The following is a 21,478-nucleotide window of genomic DNA, read 5'->3' on the forward strand; positions in this document are numbered from 1 at the left end:
GTTTCAGCAAAAACATTTCCAAAGTTGTTATTTTAAAAAAGGATATGTTTTCTACTGACACAACAGACAATAACAAAAATGGCTAAACAAAATCTCAGTAAGACTTAAAGAGAGGGAGGGGAAAATGCAACAAGAAGAATTCAATATTTTAAATGCCTCACTATCATCAACAAATGACTTGTTCATAATAAATAAACTGGCAATTACAACAGAGTACTAAACTGGATGGCCAGAAAAACAGAATCTGGTGGTTCTAATTGCTCTCTCCTGTCCTCACCATTTGGATACACAGGAACCGGATGAGATTTCTGTAATACTCCATCCAGCAAGTTGGATGCCATCTCCCAGAGCAAGAAGCTGCAACAGGACTGCCAGAGTTGCATTCACAGACTGTCCAGTGCAGTGGTGAAGATTTACAAGCATGTGCGAAAGGGATCACAGCATCTTAGCCTAACACAGCTGAGGAACTGAGAGACACCAGGACAACGGCCTCATGCAAGATCCACAGGCACCAAGTTCTCTGCTGTCATTCAGTCCTTGGGGCTGCCTGATCTGCTCCACAAAAACTTTTGGAGAACCAGGCTAGGAGACTGTGAATATGCCCTGGATTAGATGACGACAGTGGAGATCCCTTCTTCTGGCTGTTTAAAGACATTCCCTCTTTTATCCCAACTGTATCATCTGTTTTCTGGCTTTTTTCAGTCTTTTACAGTCTGAGTGCTTGTGACATCAACAACCAAGAAATGCAGAAGGACAAACACTTTCGCAAGTACAGATCTAACTCAACGACTCAGCATGTCAAAGCAGATACTGCCTTCACTGTTGCTGCTCCAAGTTCAGCATGAAAAAGTTCTGTACAAATTTCTTGGAAGTGATTCAATGTAACCAAGATACACCACAGAATCAGGGATTTTATTGTTGCTTTCTGTTGTCCCATGGAAGTAATACATCTGTTTCTGTCTGTATGATGACTGCTTCGATTGCATTTTGTCAACCAAAACATACGTTCTGCATAATAATATACATGACCACATCTTAGCATCACAAGCACAGCCACCAGCATGTTTAGCATCACCTTGGAGACTGTTTTACTGGGAACTGCAACTCTGGCCAGAGCATTTAGCTTTTACTTAAACCAAACCAAAACAAATAAAGAATAAAGAACACCATGAGAACTTTAACTTCAACTTGTGCAGCCATCTGAAAAGCATCTAACAAAAAAATTCCATCAATATTGTGTCTTACCCTTTATAAAGAGGTTTGCTCTTTACATGATATAGTACCTTAATGAGAACCACAAATGACCTTCCCTTTTAAAGTCCTTAATTCAACTTCAAACAAACTTTGACTGCAGAACGGTCTCCAATTTAGATTCTAGGTTGAAATTCAAGAATAAAAGAGCTAACATAATGAGATCAAAAAAATGCAAAGTCCAAGAGCATACCATAAAGCAAAAAAATGAAGTCACCTCTCCTACACTACTCTCTGTCTCCACCCAATCACACCTGTGCCCCTCAAAGTTTTATAAAGGTGCTCCAGAGAATTTTCCAACTTTCTTCAGCTAGAAGAGATTAACAGTTTCCACTGCCTCAGTCGTTCACTTTTAGAAGCTTAATACAGATGTTAAGCTTCCTTACACAGGGGGAAAAAAAAGGGTAAGTTTTCTGTACTAATCTAAGTCTGAAAAGAAAACTATTTCAACATTAATATTTTTAGATTGAAAAGGATCACTAACATGCCTACAAAAATGCAAAGATAGGTCAATCCCCAAAAGCAAAAATATTCACATACAATTGCCACAAATATTTGACAAAGCAGAAATGCATTTCAGGAGAAGATGAGAACACTCCTTTCTCTGCTATCCCATGTGTAGATGCTATTTGTGCAGATTTTTTTTTTTTTGTATCACTAATTTCTTTTTTCTGCATCTCATAACTGGTTTTTTCTCACTACAATAGAAGCTCTCTCTAGTAGTTTCTTTTTGCAGATTTTAAAAATTGCCCTCCCATTCTGTTTGCCACAACACAGTAATCAACAAATGATCTCAAATCCAATTCATTTGCATTCACAGCTCAGCCTATGCTTAACAAAATATGACATCAGTCAAACCTTTTTGAATAGGAGCTCTGTGGCTAATCAGGGAAAGATCATTGTTCTTGCCTCAATTATTAATACTCAGAGTACTACAAGACTGCTTCTAAAACTTCCCATGACAGAGTACATTCAGAGAAGAGTTCAGCAGTGAATGCAAAGAAACGTATCAGGTTGAGCCTCCTTACTCAAGCTGAACAGTTCAGGAACGCTGCAGAGACAATACGGTATGAAACTGTCCCTTCCTTACCACTCTAAGATTAAGACTATCTGTCACCTTACGCATCGACTCCACACTCACTCATTTACAACAGTGAAAGAACCACGCAGTGGTACTCCTTCGAAGAAATCATCTACTCACACAGCGCTGTCGCTATGCCTCATATCCCTTTTGAAGATGACAGAGGCAGGCTGACCTCAGTTAAGCACTGGGTTCCACCAAAGGGAAGACAGTTCATTTATCTGCAATGAAGCTGTGCATTTACATCTGTCTCCTTTACCTGCTCTGAAGTTATTTTACCGGTTTGGCGTATCAGGAAGGGATCTTCAAGTGTCTTTCTGTGGCCACTGTGAAAGGCTCTTTGGTGAGTTGATTATTCCTAAAGTCACAAGCTACTCATTCTCTCTGGAATTGTTTTTGTTTGGGTTTTTCTGTTTGATTTGGCAAAGCAAGAGCCTGATTCTGTGCCTATAAAGTTCAAAGGCATTTGCTGATGACCTCAATAGCAGGCAAGGAAGGCAGTGGGCCTCCCACCTTCCTAAGTATTTGCTCCAGATTCAGCCCTGCTCCCCTGCTGAAACCAGGAGGGCCCCGACTCCACTTCTTGCAACATGTATCCATACAGTTTGCTGTAATTGGCTATTTATGGCAAAAGCTATTCAAAGAGATGGAGGGGGGTGTCATTACCGTGCTAATGGAAGCAGAATGGGTTTTCATTTGGCCCATCATGACACTTCTTTATGGATTAATGGAAACAATCAAGAACATCCTGAAGGGAAAATTACAGACATCTTCCCTCCTCTATGTTAGTGCCAGCAAGAAGCTAATTTAAAAGATCTTTTCTAAGACACACAAACATCCTGTTACGAAGAGAAGAAACTAAACGATGTTACATCTGATTTAAAAAAAGATTTTTCTTGGTCGTTTTACTTTTCTGTGCCTAAAACAATTAACAGCTTTCCCTCAGAGTATTCAAAGGGATTTGTATCCTCTCTATTCTGATTTCTGCCATCAGAAACAAACACCACATTCTGCTAATGAACTGAAATTTTTACATTTTGAAAGTACAAACCCTCAGTATTTGGCTTAATAATGTGGAAATCATACTTGCACTTTCCCTAAATCATGACAATTACAGCACAAACCTGACTCTCATCGCCTGCACGCTAATCCACAAGGTAGGCAGCGGCAAAGTTGGTCTGTATACAGTTTAGACTTACTCCAAGAATCCAGACAGAGGTATCATCTTCTATTCAAATTTGGTCATTTTTGCTAAGAGTGCTGCCACCACCCTGCTTGTCCACAACTGTATGAGGCTCCTTTCCACCAGCTGATGCTGAACATAGAACACGTTTTCTCTCTCTGCTACACGTTGAAGGACAGGAAATGTTACTTACCATCTGATGAAACTTTCATTTAGTTGGTTTAGGTGTGCCTTTTAAGAACCCTTTTCGTATTTCTCTGACCTGAGTCAGTTTGCACCATCCACAAATTCACTTCCCTCACTTGCTGAAACTCCTTTGTCGATTATTTCTGTACTAAAATGCAGGTGACCACACCTGGAATATTGGCACAGGCATCTGCTCTTCTGCCTGGCACAAGAAAACAATGGACTGGTTTACCTACCTCTTGGACAGCATTTTGTTGCTGTTTTTCTATTTAAATCCAAAGTGATACTTCATCTATTTTCAAAACTTCCTTCTTCTCTGAAAAGCTTCCTCTGAACTTTATCAAGGGCAGTCTCAAGAGTTCAGAAAATTCTGCACAGCTTCCTCAGTTATCTCATTTTCTTGAAAGTCTCCCTTAAAAGCCCAAAAGGTTGCCTTCCCATTGCCATCCAGAACCTCTAGTCTTATTTCAACTGTTATCTATCATTAACATATCTTTTCCTAATGACTTCCATTAACGCTTGCAAGTTAAAGACTGCTTAGAGAACAATCTCTGCTCTGCCACTCTGCCAGGTAGTAGTATCTCTACCCAGTGCCACTTCAGGGATTAGTGACCACCTGCCTTAAGGAAAGGGGTGGTGGCTGGTACCTGCATGTTTCTTCAGTTACATTAGGAGCTTCTTCTCTAGAAATGATCCATTTGCCATAAGACAAAACAAACAAACAAAAACCAACTGCTTTAAAGCATGTGTACTAGCCACAGAAATTCTCAAGGCAGCATCGGCTGCAAGGAGCAATTGCAGTCACGGCAGGTTAGAGCTTCACTGAGTTGTTTGAATCAGTGAGTGCTGGAGCAATAAGACATCCTTGAAAGTGATTTTTCAATTTCTCTGTTTCAAATACATGCAACTTGGACTAGGAAAACTCAGAGACTTTTTTTTTTTTTTAATTCATGCCATCATGTAATTTCAACATGATCTCATGACTCTAAAATAAACTTAAAGAAGGCACCACAAGAAAATGAGAGAAAAATACAAGTAGACCAGGAAAAATAATGACAACGCAGGAAAAATAATGACAACCTGCTCTGGTTTGTGTAAACAAGTAATTGTGTAGATGGTCTCTCATAGCACAACCACAAGGAAGTTGTGGTCATATGACAATGTTTTTCATAATCTGCACTTCCATGGTAATGACTTCTAAAGTACCAAATGCCTCTAAAATAAGCCATTTCAAAACAGTTTCTGAAACTGTTTTAAAATGGTTTATTTTCACTGATAAACTCTAAATTTGAAGAATTGAACTAATAGGATGAGAAAAATTCAAAGTCACCATGGATAGCTCATTGTTTAAGATGCACCACTAACTGTCAGCAGTAGCATCACTCTGTGTGTGTGTGTGTGTGTGTGTGTGTGTGTGTGTGTGTTTACAAAGCTTTACATTGCCGCCTTGATCTCACTGAACATATATGAAGCATTGCACATAAACACATGCAACACCACAGCCACAGGAGAAAGCAAATAAGGTGCATGCTTTTATTCTTCTCCATAATGAGGAACAAAAAAACCCCCAAAAAAACAAGAACAAAAAAACCCCAAAAAAACAAAAACAAAAAAACCCAAGGAGCTGCTCACTGAAACTTTTCTGAACATTCAGATCACAAGCAGAAATAGTTCTTTCACAACACAGAGCCAACATGTGGGAGCACTGCCTCACAGATATTTGGAAGAATTTAACTCCTAGAGAGTTCTCACCACTAATTCACTTAACAATCAATGTCCTTAAAGCAAACAATAGTAGGCAAAGTCACCTTTATCAAGGTGTTAAATCACCATGTGGGATATCAGGATGTTTTTCTCCAGCTCTCTATCACTCCTCAGCAGGAAAAGCAGCACGAAGTGCTCATCATAACAACTTACAAACAGACTTTTAATATAAATTTCTAAGAAAAGAAGAAAGACACCCCTCCTGGCAGTGACACGATTCAACATTTTCATGGATCAACAACAGAGGATCCATCTGTTAACCCAACCTGACACAACCCAAATTTTGCTAAAAACATAAAAATGTATGCTGACATTCTTCTGAAACAAGTTTGTTCTTAAACATTCAGGCTATATCCTTTCCACTAGATAAAAAACATCTGGATGATAACAGAATGTCACAATTTTTCAAACAGCTTTGAGGGGTGTCAGAGGCAAAGTAAATACTTCCCCCCCCCAATCCCAAAAACAGATGTTCAGTCTTCAGATAGAATGAACCACCACAAAATACAATAATCTGGAAATACTGAAGCCAAAGTCCACAATTAAACATGCCAAACCCCAAAACCCAAATTACAAATGTACCATCTTAATATAGATTTACATGGACCCTGACCAATGGTGTGCAAACAGGAGTTTATCTGAAATAGAAACTTGCCAACCACTCCCCACTAAGAAAGTACATTAAAGTCTGTAAAGAGACAGCTTAGCATGGGCCAGGCCAGCACCAATGCATACACAGTAACTGTTTATCAACTTCTCAAAACTAACTAGAAATAACAGTCATGCTGCTTCAGAAATATTTTTGTAACATCTGTATCAATCCAGTTAACTGTTCACTGGGCAATTTCTACAGTACTATATTTTGAATAGCGAAGCTGAATGAAGTTTGGCAAGAATTGACAATGAAGACGAGTTATCTTAATGACTGGGTTTAAATTCCCTACTCTCACATCACTGCTTTTTCCCAAGGCCACAAACAAACTTATCTGATGGACAGCAGTGACCCAGAAATAAGATCTTACCTTTGATCTTGCCACAATAGAATGACAACAAACCCAGTAGCCCAAGACAACAAAAATCCTGATGTTGACAAATGAAACATAATTACTTCTTGCCCACCATGCAAGTCGCTGGTGTACTCATAATACACCTAGAATTCAGGAGTCCTCAATGAAAAAAAACTGGGGCTGGCTACCAAAATTAATTTCTTAGTAGAAATCAAAAGGATTTATTGTTAAGAATGGGGAAAGAGAAGAGAATGGAAAGGTGACAAGGATTTATCCCTCTTTTTCACGCTACTTCCCTCTGTGTCTACAGTACACCAACCCAACCAGCTGTGGTTTTAAACAAACAACTTTTAGAGATGATTAGGAAGCAATATACTTCCACAATATCCTGGGAGCAGAAATTGTCAGAAATATTTACTAGAGAACTGGAGCAGGAGTATTCAGTTTTGGCCTCAGGTAGTTCATGCTGATCATTCCATGAATTCAAGGTTTATAAATGCAAATCGGTTCTCAACCGTTCCCTGAACAGAGACTGGTGAAGGAAAAGCCAAAATCTCATCACCTTTCCCTCTGACTGCTTCCCCTCTCAGTTATCAAGTGAAGTTTAATACAATTTAGGCTGTTGAATATCTGAATAAAGGGGTAGACACAGAGGATTAGCATGCTATTTAACTAACTCACTTTACGAATTGACTTGGATTAGCTCTGGGTTCCATTTAGTAGACAAGTTCTCAAGTGCATACAAGAGGTCACATGGATTAAGTAGGTGGTTGTAAATTCACACCATACCTTAGTGATTACTTAACTTCTCTTACTAGGTCCTCAGCATACAGATCATCCAATAGAAACAAGAAATACTTTAGCTGGAATATCTGGTAGATACCAAGAATTCAGGAGGAAAATCAAAAGCCTACAGGCAGAATGCAGTCAATGTAAAAACAAAACAAAAAATCTTTTAACATTTGTATATTGAGAGAAATTACTCTCCATTCAATGCATCTTCCTTTGTAAGCACTATCAGTTCTCTGTGTTTTACACTGAGATACACTCCTTTTGCATGCCTTTTAAAGAGCAAGGGATGAAAAAAAACAATTTTAACACAGCAAAATGCAACTGAATAGCAATCTTGATTATTACGGAAAAAAACACCTAGAATTACATAGTAGTTAGCCTCAAGCTCTCCCCTCGAAACTCCCTGCATATTAGCATGGGTACAAACACTTAAACGCATACACACTTCAAAGCCTTGTTACAGCAGTTCTCAACAGAAGCATAAACCATAGAGCATTACTAGGGAACCACTAATGCTCTTTTTTGTGATTATACAAACAACCTAGGAAGTCCAAGGCATTCAGGCCACAAAAGGAGAGCGTACTGAAATCCGCCCACAAAGTGAAGTTTTTAGGCATCCCACAATCACAACCCACCAGCTGTTTCCATGACACCAAAGCTAAGGGCCCATGCAGAGCTCCTCTGACCCCTGACAAAGCTCCACTGAGGAGAGCTGGGTCTAATTTACAGTCCCAACCATCGCTGAGCGGCCTTTCCTCGGTTAGCCCATCCTATGCAAACATGCATCACAGTATGCTGGCTTAATTGACGCCGTTTTGGAGAAACCCCGCGCTGGCGAGCTGGCTGGGCTCCGCGCAAGGCCAGAGCTGCCTCCCGCCCGGCCGGAGCCTCCGCTGCAGCAGCCGGGCTCCCACTGAGCCGGACAGGCAACGCCGCCAGCCCGGGGACGGGAAGAAACCTTTGAAGTTTCCCAGTACAGCCACACTGGCATCTCCCTCTAGCGGAGATGCAGCTTATTCCCGCAAGAGTCCCTTCTGCAGAGTCACAGGCAGGGGGAGAATATTAATCCGACCATAAACTGAACGGGCAGGAGGAGGCACCAGGCACAGGCAGACTTCTGGCATAACTCTGCGAGCTGGACGCAAGGCAGTTTCGCATCTGAGCCGGCTACTGACTGAGAACTGTCACCTCATCCCGGCAGCTCAACGGAAAGATGGTATTTTCCCCCTCTGCCTTTCCATGTGTCTGCTGATGCTGAAGCAAGTGGGAGCAGGGTGCGTTTCAACACCAGAGGCTCTGCCATAGTTTTGTGCCACTCCCCTGAAACACGAAGCAATGACCTTCCCAGAACAATCATACCGAGAACCCCTCCGCATAATCTTCACGGAGCATTAAGAAGAATTTAGGTAAGAATAGAGGTGAAAAAGCAGTAAGTCAGTCTCAGTGAGAACTTTGTTCGTAAGAGCTGGAGAATGGGTTTCTGTTCACAAGAAACTTCATGGAGGAGATACTGAGGACACGAACATGCAGGATTGTGGCGGAAGTGTTTGTTAAAGTATACTAGTTTTACAGCATTTCTGCACTGTATACAATCATGTAATTCCCTCCTGTCATCAGGTTGTCATCAGCTTGCACTTCTCTACCTGAATATTTTTCTTTAAACTAAATCCCTTATGGTTCTTTTGCTTGTGAAGGTTAAGAAACGCAAACAGGGAACAGAAACATACAGTACTTCTAGGATAAGACAGTAAACTATGTTTTCTCTTATCAATTGTTTGCAAAAAAGCAACAGTTTATACAGACCAGTTTTAAGCCTATTCACTAATTACTAGATTTGCTTTGATCACAGTAATATCCTGACGTCTCAGTGAGCTTCCAGTCTCAGTTGCATGGGGCATTTGAAATAGGATGCCAGAGCTGCTGTAACAAGAAGCTGAAAAACTAAGTCAGCAAACACATTAGTTTGGAAAAGTCTTATCTAGTTTGTATGCTTTCTGTAAGGAGAAATGCACTGTTCTGAGGTGAAAATTTTAGCTGTTCCATCCAAAACTTTAAGAAAGAACAAAATGAAACTGACACGTTGCCTTCCACTTCATGGCAGCTCTCAAAGCCCTCCCTGCTCAGAACCCATGCTCAGGGCAGGTCAGAGGCACCCCGGATAATGTCTGCAGTGCTGCTTCCTGTGCCTGCAAGTGAAAGCAGAGACCACTGATCTGGGTAGACATTTATAAAGATATCTTTCAAGTGCAACAGTTGCATTCAAGAGGGTGTTCCTCAAACACTGGATACCTATCCAGACATCAGTGTTTGTGAATTTAGTTACTCTGTCCCACCCTATTGCAACATCCAAGGAAAATGACCAGTGAATTCTGGTTTTATCAGCAGAGCACAGACAGTGTTATTGCACTGGCCTTGTGTCCTAAGAGTATAGCAATAAGCAGGGGAATTTTTCAGATTTTATTTTATCATCTTTCTGAACTTGGCACATGGATAGAAAGAGATGAACACACCATACAATCCATCAGACAAAACCAAGCCTCCATTCTTTGACAGAATTTAAGAATTACTATGATGGCAAACACCTGTTTAAATTTGACTCCCATCCAGAACTGGTCCTAGGTTTTTACCACAGCATAAAAGACGTCGTGCTCTCAGTACCTTAGTCTAATTCTTCCTAACAAGACAGGAACGCCCAAGGACGTTCTTGGCATGGAACCAGAGAATTATAAGCTGTTCTACTACATCAATAATTTACTGAAAATAAGTGAATCAAGCTCTCCAGTAGACCTGTGTACACATTTGTAAAGATATTTTGCAAGCGCAAAAGTCACATTCAACATGGTACTAATACGATATTTACTATGCAACATTCTCCTCTGGGATTTACAGGCTATCAGTCTGATCTATTCTGGCCTATTGTACATTCCCCTACCAATTTCCCAAAAGCTTTTGTACTTCAATAGTTAGTGTTGTGTTTAAATCTACCAGGCAACCTTAGTAATGTACTACAAAGTTTAATCCTATAAACCTAACCTGAGGCGAAGTAGCTAAATTGTCCCTTTACATCCTACATTACAGCTTCATTACCACATCAAAGCAACACCTCTCCATTCATTGCAGCTCATCTCAGGACTGTACATAACTTGTAAAACTATCGCCCCAAACTCTCTAGCGAATTACTGATTACATGCCTGTCACAATATGCATGGAAACAGCAACTGCCATGCACAATTTACTTCTGCTAGCCAGATTGTCAATAAAAGTGCTCACAACAGTCTGGATTGAAAAGCAAACACAAAAGCCAACCTTTGCTTCTCTACTTCACATTTGGATATAAGTAACTGTGGAAACGATTAGTGAAATAACACAGAAATTTTAAAGCTATAAGGACCTGAGAAGGACCTCACATTAGGGATACACATTAATGGATTGGAAAAAACACAGCTACAGCAGTGAACAGACTCCATTAAGTAAGTCAGCAACCATCTGATGCAGCTACGGCAGCTGGAAGAACAGTCTGTCTTAACCATGTGAAACACTGCCACGGTCCCAGCACAAGAAGCTTCTCCTAGGGGAAAGATCACTTCTTTCTGGCACAGCCATTCATTTCAGTGCTTTACCTGCATCCCTCTGCACTGAGGTCTCCTGTCTTGAGCAAGTCCATCAGAGCGTCAGCAGCCTTAGCTGACACAGAGGCTTGCAATATTGTTTATTTCCCACAAAGTACAAGAAGATATGCACGGGCTCACCCTTCACAAGGCCCTGCGAGTTGAAGGCCACCGTAACTATTGCACATGCAGTGATTCGTCTGGCAGGACCAGCCCTTTGGCCTTGCCCAGCACAACTCGCGACTGGAGGCTGGTTCAGAAACAAGCAGCAAGCGAACGCCAGCTCTCCTCCACATTAGCACCCCGGGTGACACCTGCAGGCAAGCGAGGGACTGGAGAGACGGGGGAAGGTGCTTACGCGCTTCAAACACTGCAGCTCCCGAATGTCGCCCCTGGTACCCTCGTTAAAAAAAGGGCAACATCTCAAGAGCTTCAGGACACAACACAGCAGATCCAACGTCCTTTACAGCTCAGAACTGGATTCCACTACCAGCCACTACACATACAGCGAAATTGAGCGGCTACATGCAGACCTTTCACCAACATCTCATTTTAACAAATTAAACCAATACTGACTGAGCTTGTAAGGTAGGAAGCTATTTCTCCCTGGAAGGTCAGCAGTCCTTCTCCTCTCCTATAAGCATTGATCGAAAGTATAACCACATAATAAATGGATGTGACCTGTATAGTATTTTTCTGACTTTTCAGATATCAGTCTGTCCTTGCTAAGGAGAATGTTAAGCTCAATGCTATCAAATAAATGAAGAAGATACAAACTTTGCAATGTAGTAATCATTTAATACTCATCTGACTCTTTGTTACAGGGTTTTAGCCTATTTTTTCATGAAAAAAAAGGATTCTGCTTTAAATATATATATATATATATATATGTATGTATGTATGTATGTATGTATATATTTCCATCCAGACTAAAAAAAAAAAAATCATCCTCAAATGGCCAAATAACTTCTAAGGAAAGTCTCTGCAAACTGCTCCCATAAATAATGTGCCGGCACCATTTCGTTTTTGACATACACTCCCTAAGAAGAGGGGGAGGAAGGAGGGAGAGGGGCTTACAATGAAAAACAGTATGCATTTCCTTTGCCAGACTTCTACCACTCTTAAAATCTCTAGCATTTTGTACAGAAGACTTTGCCTTTGATGTCAGTCCAGTTCTTTTTTGCTTGCTCCTGCAAACACTACAATATGCAATACATTTTCTAGCAGGCAAAGAAACGAGGGTGCTATCTAGAGAGTGCCTGTGAAATTCACCCTAGTTGGAGGGGCACTGCAGCACTTAAATTCCTTAAGAAATTTGTAGGCCTCATATTGGTCAAGTAGAGAGAGTTAAAATTCATCATATATGGTTATTGAACTCATCAGCACTTTTCCCAGTGGTTTCAAAAATTCATTCTAGGAGCATTTTGCCTGTTATTCCCAGTCAGAAGTAAAAGCAGAAAGAAAATACTAGACTTCAATACTCGGCACCTTTGGATTTTTAAAGAGAAGGCGAAAGCACCACACAATTTCATCTAGAGGATGACAAATGGCAGCTAGAAAAAATAAGAAGGTCCAATGCTTGTCCAGGTAATCTGAAATAAAAAGAATAGGTTGCCACAGAACTGTAATGCAGTTCTCACTGATACAATGCCTGTGACCAAAAAAAAACAGTTCCTCCAAATACAGATGCGGTCTTCCCATTTTTGTACACAACTGGAAACATTTCCCAGGCTGTTGATTTATGCTATTTACAACCACCTCTGCAGCAGATAGTGCTAGAACCCATGGCTGGGAAACAGCAACGGGCAACACTTAGGCCGCATTTCCCCACTAGAAATTGCACCCAGGTAACCTGCCAACTGCTTTGACAATGTTCTTCAACACTTTTAAAAACAAAAAGCCTTCCACACGTCCCAGCCCAGGACACTGACCAGGGCATTCGCCCCAGGAGTGGCCTGAGCAGATTGGGGAGCAGCAGGGACACGGTATCCCCACCAGACGCCTGCAGGCATGGTGGTGCTGCTGGGGAAGGGGCACACGTGTTGGCCGTTCAAACCCTTACCCAGAATTGTTTAACCAGAACAGCCACACAAATCTACAGCTAATGTTTTCACATGTCAGAAGCAGAGGAAGAACATTTGTTTTCTTTTTAAGAAGAAATTTTTCTTTACCCTGGGGTAAACACATTAGCACTCTACCGTTTAGGTGCACCAACATAATTGCCTACATCATGCAGGCCAAGAAGAAGCTGAATCCACTAAGCAGTAAAGGCAGGACACAGAATATGTTTAACAAACCACTCCATGCTCTGTCTTTCAGGAAATTCTGAAGACTTTGCACTGGTTTGAGCAAGCTATTGTTCCCCTATACAGAAACGCAGTGCCTTAGCTATCTCAAAAGGCCTTTTTCAAGAGCTTGTTGGAGAAATGCACTGATCATGGTGTAGTCACCAGGGAAAGGGTCACATGTTCACTACCCAAACTGGCATCAAATAGACTCTTTTATCAGTGTTAAATGTTGTAAAAATGGAAACCATGTTTTCAAGAATAGGAAGTGCCAGTTATTTAAAGAAAAACATTAAACCTGGAGTGCAATCGTTAGCCGAACAATGACCAAAAGTTTGCAAGCCAAGGACATTGTTAATCTGCATGGGTGTGTGGGAAGAATGACAGGCAGTGAAGAACTAGCACTGGATGACAGAAGAGTAGGTCTGGAAATATGAAGAAAGACGTTTCTCAGAATTCTCCTCTGGCCTCATTAAAAAAAAAAAAAATCAAAACACCAGACATGTTTCAGATTTTCAGTCATTTGCTTTAGTACAGCAATAAAGGAGCAAGAATGAACAGGCAAGGCTTCTACCTTTTTTAAAGCAATTAAACTACACAGATAAATAAAGAAAAATAAAGTTCAAGGCCCTTGAAACACAAACAACAGTAGCTCTTATTCCCTGAATAGACCTTTTCTCCTTGCTGGGAATAATTTTGGTTCTGCCAAAGCAATACACCAATTCTGGGCCTGAAGCAAAGTCATTCAAAGTTGAGACAGATTTTACCATTGACATCAATGGACCATTGATGAAGCCTTAAACTTACAAGACTGCTGTAAAGGAAACTCAGAGGAAATATGAAAAGCTTAAGTTCAGCCCTAATGCTGCACCATTGCGGAACGTCACATTTATAGAGAATTGCCTCACAATGCATGGAAAAGTGATGTTCCACACAGTGGAAACTATGTAGTCACTACCATTTCAAGTCATTACCACCTCAAGTCTTGAGCAGATCTTTCTGGAAAGCAATGGGGAATTTTCTCCCTTCAAATTATCATCAAAACCGTAGAGTTCAGATGGGCACCCTACCTAAGGTGGAAGCAACCTTAAAGCAAAGACAAAAAAAAAAAAAAAAAAAAAGGTACACATAGTTGTTTCAGCTACTACAGTTGGTATGTTTCTTGGTGACTCCTGTGTTTTTTCATAAACAGATTGTTAACTTTTTGAAGATTGTCTCTTCATTTCCTTTTCTTTTCATACTATTAAAATGTCCAAAAAAGGAATATAACCCAGCGTGAAAGAAGAAGCAGTGAAATACACTATAAACAAAGAAGTAACTCACAAAGTAAAGATTACAAATGGATCAAATATTGTTTCTTCTATCCTCCTTTCAGGGAACAGTTATGTGCTTCTTTTCCCCTAGTGTTACTTGTTGCAGTTCAGTTAACACACTTCCACAAATTTAAGTGTCCCTTAAATTACATGCACTTCCATTTCCAAGGGGGGGGGGGGGGGAAATATGCATATGGCAAATTCTGCTTTTTTTTTTAATGATAGGAAAAGGGCAACAGTCTCATAGCATAACCTGTCCCTTCTCTCAAAATCTTCTAAGTGTCCTTGGCGCTAAGACCAAGAGTAGCAATGATGGAAGCTCCTCATCCAGTCTTGTTAGAGACAAAGCTACACTCTGCGTTTTGGCACTGACTGTTTTTACCTGCGGCCATGAGAAAAAAAACCTTATACAGCAGATGACACTGTAGCAGGCATCTGAAGTGCTGACAGGTCACTACCTACAGGTGCTCAGAGCCAGCGCTCCAGACTGCTGCGGGAGGCAGTTCCCCTCCAGAGCTAATGAACAAAACAGCTGGACACTCAAAGGTAAGGCGGTGGCGGTCTCCTGAAGACAAAAGCTACTTCAAAGAAACACTAACCTTCTGGTTTAAACCTTTCAATATTGAAAAAACAAGCTCAATATGGACAAATAACTTCTCATTAAAGTACTAAATGTCACTACCAAAGTAGTGGCTTGTCACAACAAATATTAACCCCAACCCCATTTAAGTCCTATGTAAGTTTCAGTTTCAGAGAAAAACCTTTCTTCAACACCCTCTTTCTGGACTCCCCACATGGTTGCACCATGACATCTACTAGAAGACCAAGTTAAAAATTAATTTTATTTTCTCCTCTTACATTTCGTAACAGAGAAGCAATTTATCCTTTTACCAATAATGCAGTTTTGGGGAGTTACTGGTGAAAACTATGTGGTCATAACTATCTTTTTGCATAGTGGTAAGATTAGCTAAGTTCACTAAGTTCACATATTAAAGCCGGCTACACAGTCCATCGTTACTTTAATTCTGCATTTCACATGTTTTGTTTCAAAAGCTGTTTAACGTTTCCTTTCTCAATATTTATTTTGAAGAGGAGAGGGAAAGAAAGTAGACACCAGTAAGTAGCTTCCTCACTCCAACCAGCACCAATACCGCTAAGTGCCCAGAACAAAAGCAGCAGCCAAAGGTCTACTAGTGAAATCTGCATTGGGGAACAGTATGAACACCACCGTACTGAGCATGAAAGAGTGCTTCCCTAAACAGTATTTCCTTAGCTATTTGCAGCTGAAAAGCCAAAAAAAAACCCCACAGTACACATGTACAATTGTGTAAGATGAGATGGTGTCCATCTTTTTGAGTGGAGAGCATCTAATTTTGAGTAGTTAATATTTAATAAAAACAATTGTAAAACACGGGCCTATCAAATTGCCCTGCAAGTCTGGTACACACTAGTTATGGAGAAATGTATGGTATTTCTACAGCCAGCTATTTCCAAGTTTCAGGGCAGAACTTCACATACACTTATGCACACAGAGTACCACTTGAGTTCCCTGCTGAAACCGCCAGAACGTATTATTTTAATGCTACAGTATATCCATGCTAGTACAAGAGTAACAGGCTGCATGGCATGCACTTCTGGCTGCCAAATTGAAACATGACTCTCAGACCTGAGAGTGACTCATTTTAGACCAAACAGTACATACAACACACCAAACCTGACTTAGCACGTAAAGACTCTTTCTTTCAAAAGACACAGTTGCAGGAGATTGTAGTAGTAAAAGTTTGCAGCCATCTCACTCCCCCAAAATTTAGAGAACACAGGTTGCCCGCAGAGGCTCACACAACTATTTTGTCCCGAATCTTCAAAAAAACTGTAGCAGCCAAAAAAAAAAAAGAAAAAAAAATGGGGGAAGGAGGTGGAAATAAGAGGAGTTTCTATTTCTAATTTATTCTTGGCCAATTGCAGGAAAAATCAGAAAGGTGTGAGTAGAAAAAGAGTTCTGCTTTTCCAGCATTTTTCTAAACGGTATACAGAAGACTCTTCATACATTTCCTCAGCCAGAAGGTTTCAGATTCACCATGCATCTATTTAAAAAGAACATGCAAAAAGGAGTGAAAGGAACAAAGTCGGTCCCTCTGGTCCCACCTCTCTTCACACTTCACTTTACTCTCTGCTTTTGTCTTAAAGCTGTCCTCCTGCTCCCCACCCTCCTCCTCGTCCTCTAACACTGTCCCCTTGTGCTTGTCATTCATCCTCTCCTCGTCCTTTACCTTTGCAAACGCCACCGGCGGGTTAATGCCGTTCCCGTGTGAGTTTAGCAAACTCTCCGTCTTAAGGACTGAGGAAGTCAGGAGAAAGAGGTGGAAACCATTTTCAGCGAGGACTTTTTCCACTGTCTTAATTCGGCGTAAGTAAATCCAGAGAAACTTCATGGAAAAAAAAAGGGGGGGGGGGGGGGACAGGCCTGAAGGAACCGAACAACGGCAGTACTGTTAATGCCCTCGAATCGGACAAGTGCCCCCCGCTCACTCCAGGCCAGCTCGGCAGACGCCGGTCCGGCGGCAGCAGCACCGCTGCCGCTCCGAGCCGACGGCTGCCGCGGGACCCCGCGGGGCGGTGCGCGGCGCGGGCAGCCCCCACCCCCCGCAGCCGCGGGGCGGGGAGGGGGAGCGCTGCCCCCAACCGCGGCGCGACGCGGAGCGGCAGCGCGGGCCGGGCGGAGCGGCGACCCCGACGGCGCCGCTCGGCTCCGCGGCCGCGCGGGGCTGCGCAGCGCCGGGAGGGCGGGAGGGGGCGCGGGGCCGGCGGGGCGGCGCGGGGCGCTTACCTGCGGGGCTGCGCGGGGCTCCGCGGGCGCGCAGCGCGGCTGGAGGGAGCGCGGCGCCGCGGCCGCCGCCGGCGCGCAGGGAGGGAGGGAGGGAGGCGGGCGGGCGGGGAGGCAGGGCCGGGGGCCGGGCCGGCTCCCTCCTCCGCCCGCCTCCGCCGGGCGGGGGCCCAGGTGCGCCCCCCTCCGCCGCGCGGCGGGCCCCGGGCAGCGGTGCGGTGCGGTGCGGTGCGGCGCGGTGCGGTGCGGTGCGGGTCCGCCCGGGGAAGGCGGGCGAGGCGCGGCTCGCCCTTGCCGCTCCCAGGCAGTCGCCGCGGAGCAAGGCAGGTGGCGGAGAGAAGCCGCGGGGAAGCGGGAGAGCGGGGCGGCACCGAGGGGGTCTTGTTTCCCGACTTTTCCCTTAGCTTCTGGGTTTGCATCTGCCTGCGCTTCCAAGCGCAGCGTGTCGCTCCTCAGAACTGTCTGGAATAAGGGCTTTCAGATTTCGGCGGAAAGGCCACTTTAAAGCGAGATGCAAATGTTTCTGCACCGACGACATTTCTCTGCCTGCAGAAGTGTTTGGAGCTGCCGTCAGTGTCAACGGTAACAGTTCGGGAATCCCCGAAATAAAAAGAATCAGTCTACAGGGCCACCACGCCGAGATAATTGAAAAGGGGCAGGATTGCACCATGAGTACTTTTCCAGAGTTAGAGGAGTTGTTTTACTATACATAAACAGGTTCAAATGAGGATGCCTTGTTTGTGGGGTTTTTTTTTTTAACCATAGGCTTTTATTGTCAAATAAGGTCTGATTTAGTTGGATTGCAGTAGCATCTAGAGGCCACAGCTGCATGTGCATGCATCTAATGAAAAGACAGTGTATGCTGCAAAGCACTTAGCATTTAGTGGCTGAAATGGTAACATTTAGAAGTTTCTACATTTCTGTAGACTGATTCTAGAGAGATTACTTACAACTGTACATGACGGTAATGCCTCCAGCAGTACAAAAACCTATAGTGAAAAACCAAATCCATTAAAACTGCATTTTCTTGTGTTTCTTAAAGAAACAGAAATCTGCAGAGGTAGTTCTCCTGAAGTCAGCTGTATGTCAGGGCACCGTCAATGTAGTCATGGCACTGGCTTCAATAGCTGCTGACGTTATCTGCTATTTCCCAGATATTGTTACTGGAAAGGCTTTTGATATCAGTGTGAGCAGATCTACTGTTACAGCTGGTTATTAGGTCTTTTAAGTAGTCAAACACTGCTTGTGTATGAACAATATACGTGTATGGATTTGTATGTATGTCAAGAAGATGGATGTTTAGGCCACATGCAACCTTGGACCTTGTTACTGTATTCAGTGCTGTGCTTCAGCACAGAGCTTGGGATTCAATATGCTGAAAAGTCTTGTTAAGTATTCAGCAGGCCAGTTACCAAAGCATGTCTTGATAGTTCCCCATCTATGCACAGGCTGTATCCAATCTGGACAATAACTGCACTTAAAACAGTGTGCTTAAATTGCATATGCATCCTCCCCTTCAAGTAGACTTAGGGTCATTTGTGTGACCCACCATTTCAAAAGTGTTTAATCTAAAAATGATCCATCCAATGCTGTAGCAATAATTTTTTTCATAAATAGCTTCATTACAAAGATGATTTTACTCTGCTTTTTGGGAGAGGAACCACCTGCACACGTCCACAGTTCCTCTCCTGTGTGCAGCCAGTCACCCAGATACCACTGTGACAATCAAGGTTAACACAAAAAATAGTCAAAACTTCATACAAAGGATAAGCTGACAGAACTCACATCTGCCATGGAGAGACCTACCACCCTGACCATGCAGGAGAGCATTTTTAGTGAGACTGTGAAGGTACGAAGATGCTTTATGGGAACAGCTACTGCATCTGCGAATTGGGAATTGCCGCCGCTTAGCCCCATAAAAACAATGTCTTGCATGAGATGGTTACTCATATTTGCTGGTCACGACCTTCTGGGGAGTGAATTTAACTACTGACCCTTGAGGGAAAACAGCAGTGTTAGATGTGCTTGTGGGGAGAGGCTGTTCTATGCCTGAGATGGAGCTATATGGAGGCAAAACAATGGCATATATTGAGAAAAGTATTTCTGACCCCAGCTTTGCTGAAATGATGTAATTAAAGCAGCAATGATTTTTCAATTGCTTTGACTTCTTATAGTAACTTCAGACATGCTTGCTCAGTCCTGAAACAGTGACTTGTTATTTATTCAAGGCTAGTATAATCAAAACCTCAGTCCTTCACGCTTGCTCTAACTATAAAATACAGGGAATCTTCTGTAAGTCTTAGGAATAGGCAGATACTTAAGGCCCAGGGAAAATCATGTGGTCCAATGAAATTTAACGAATATAACTTCTATTAGACTTGGCTACCATTGCTTTTCAATCTGAAACATGTCTATGTAATCACATACAGATGTATTGAATCGGATTAGACAGGGAAGTAGTTTTCACATCTTGCAATCTGGAAAAATACCTATTTCAAGAATAAACTATGCAAGTTCCATGTGCTCAATTTTGTGAACAGATTCAAATAATAAATATGCTTAACTTGTACACACATTAGTGTATTTACATTTGATTCTTAGAACTGCTGATACAGTTTCAACTCAGTGTCTGGAAAATTAGCCATACAGGCCCAAAAAGGTTAGACATCTAATTCCTCTTCCCTCTGGGCCCAGAAAGTACCTCCAGTGCTTTTAATTAAAAAATAAAATGTCAAGGAATTCAGAATTAAGATGTCCCTTCACTCAGTTTTATGCAAAATACTATGGAGTTCTTTAGCAATGGATAATTTCATTTCAGATTAGAAATGTGCTATATCTTTCAATGCAATGGATTCTATGAAGAAAGTTTCAGATAAGAACACAAATAATGTTATCTTACTGAATAAAAGAATGGTGAACTTAAGCATTATCTGAGATAGGAATTACTAGAGAGCTTGAAAAATATTTTCGATTTGCATTTTTTATTGACCAGATGAAATGGCCTTCTAAATAAACAGCTTTAAAGAATGTTCTAGTTTCCTAAAATATTGCAGTCCATAATGCATTGCTAAAGCATGTGTTACATTATGAAGAGCAGTTACAACAACCCATGCAGAATAAATTGCTCTCTGGAGTTAGACATTTTGTTTATTTGATATATATTTAATATCAGAATCCCAGTGCTCACATGTAAGTGAGCTGTTTGGAACAGGATGCTCAGAAATTTGAGCAAATAACATTAGCCCACATTCGGAAAACACACTATTCCCCTGAGGAACTTCAGACGCATCGGAAGTCCCACTGAAAGAAAGCAGCGTTATCCCTAAAGCCACTATATCTTTGTTTCGTTGCAGTGTTTCTGCCCTGGTTCAATTTGGTCTCACCTCCTGTTACATACTTAAAGCAGCAGTGTACGATGCCTTACAAACCATGAAACTCCTCTGAAACCTGGAAAGCTCTCAGGTCAAAAAGCAGCTTTTTTCCTTTCAAAGTCTCTCTGTCCCTTGCTCTGTCTCATGCCGCTCAGATCTGAGCTAGTCCTAATCCTGCTGCTGGGTAGCTGGTAGCTAGAAGGTTACCATTGCCGTGCTGTTCCTGGAAGCCCGTCCTTGCCTTTTCACAGCTTCCTCCCCGCACCCCGCCTGTAACAGCAGGAGTTCAAGGCCATGCCTGAAAGGGATGTGGGTGTCTGCGTTCTCATTCCAGGTTAGGGAGGTACCTGCAAAAGCAGAGAAGATGGTCATGCCCCACCATCTCCATGACAAGAACCAGCTCATGCCAGGCTGTTTGGAGCAGCCCAACGCTAGATGAGATAGCAGCATCCTACCATGGGGCTGGAGCATCAACTCTTTGTGAAGGGGTGTTCGGTTTACCCTGGCTCTTGCACCGTCCGGGGTGCTCTGAGATCATGGCACCAGGATTTGTAAAATATTTCAGCAGGTTATTTTCAGACATGCCAAGGAGTTCAATGCATTACTCGCAAATCCAGTAGTAATGCATATCAGACCAAAAGCTTCAGCTTCACGGCTAATTACCTCATGACCCACGTAGCAGCTGATCCTGGAGCATACAAGATTTGGTGGCTGTGTGAAGTGTTAGATGCTCATGTTTTGTGGGGGGCATGGAGGCAAAAGGCTGCCTCCTTGCATCTTATGTGAGCAATAGGATTTGTTATTAATGCCTAA

General features: G+C 42.3%; 1 protein-coding gene across 2 annotated transcripts in view; it reads right to left on the minus strand.

Moving 5' to 3' along the window:
* LPAR1 (lysophosphatidic acid receptor 1) overlaps nt 1-17,421 on the minus strand; it is an 80,224-nt gene extending 62,803 nt beyond the window's left edge. The window contains exons 1-2 of one of the 2 annotated variants that reach the window (XM_064502235.1): nt 17,298-17,411; nt 16,741-16,896 (exon numbers count right to left, since the gene is read on the minus strand). The gene's annotated coding sequence lies outside the window, so the exon portion shown is untranslated. Of the gene's footprint in view, nt 1-16,740; nt 16,897-17,297 lie in introns of both variants that reach the window. The other variant, XM_064502236.1, reaches the window with a different exon arrangement.
* Nucleotides 17,422-21,478: the final 4,057 nt, after the last annotated feature.

Source organism: Dromaius novaehollandiae, chromosome Z (genome assembly GCF_036370855.1).
Source record: "Dromaius novaehollandiae isolate bDroNov1 chromosome Z, bDroNov1.hap1, whole genome shotgun sequence".
NCBI classification, from domain to species: Eukaryota; Metazoa; Chordata; class Aves; order Casuariiformes; family Dromaiidae; genus Dromaius; species Dromaius novaehollandiae.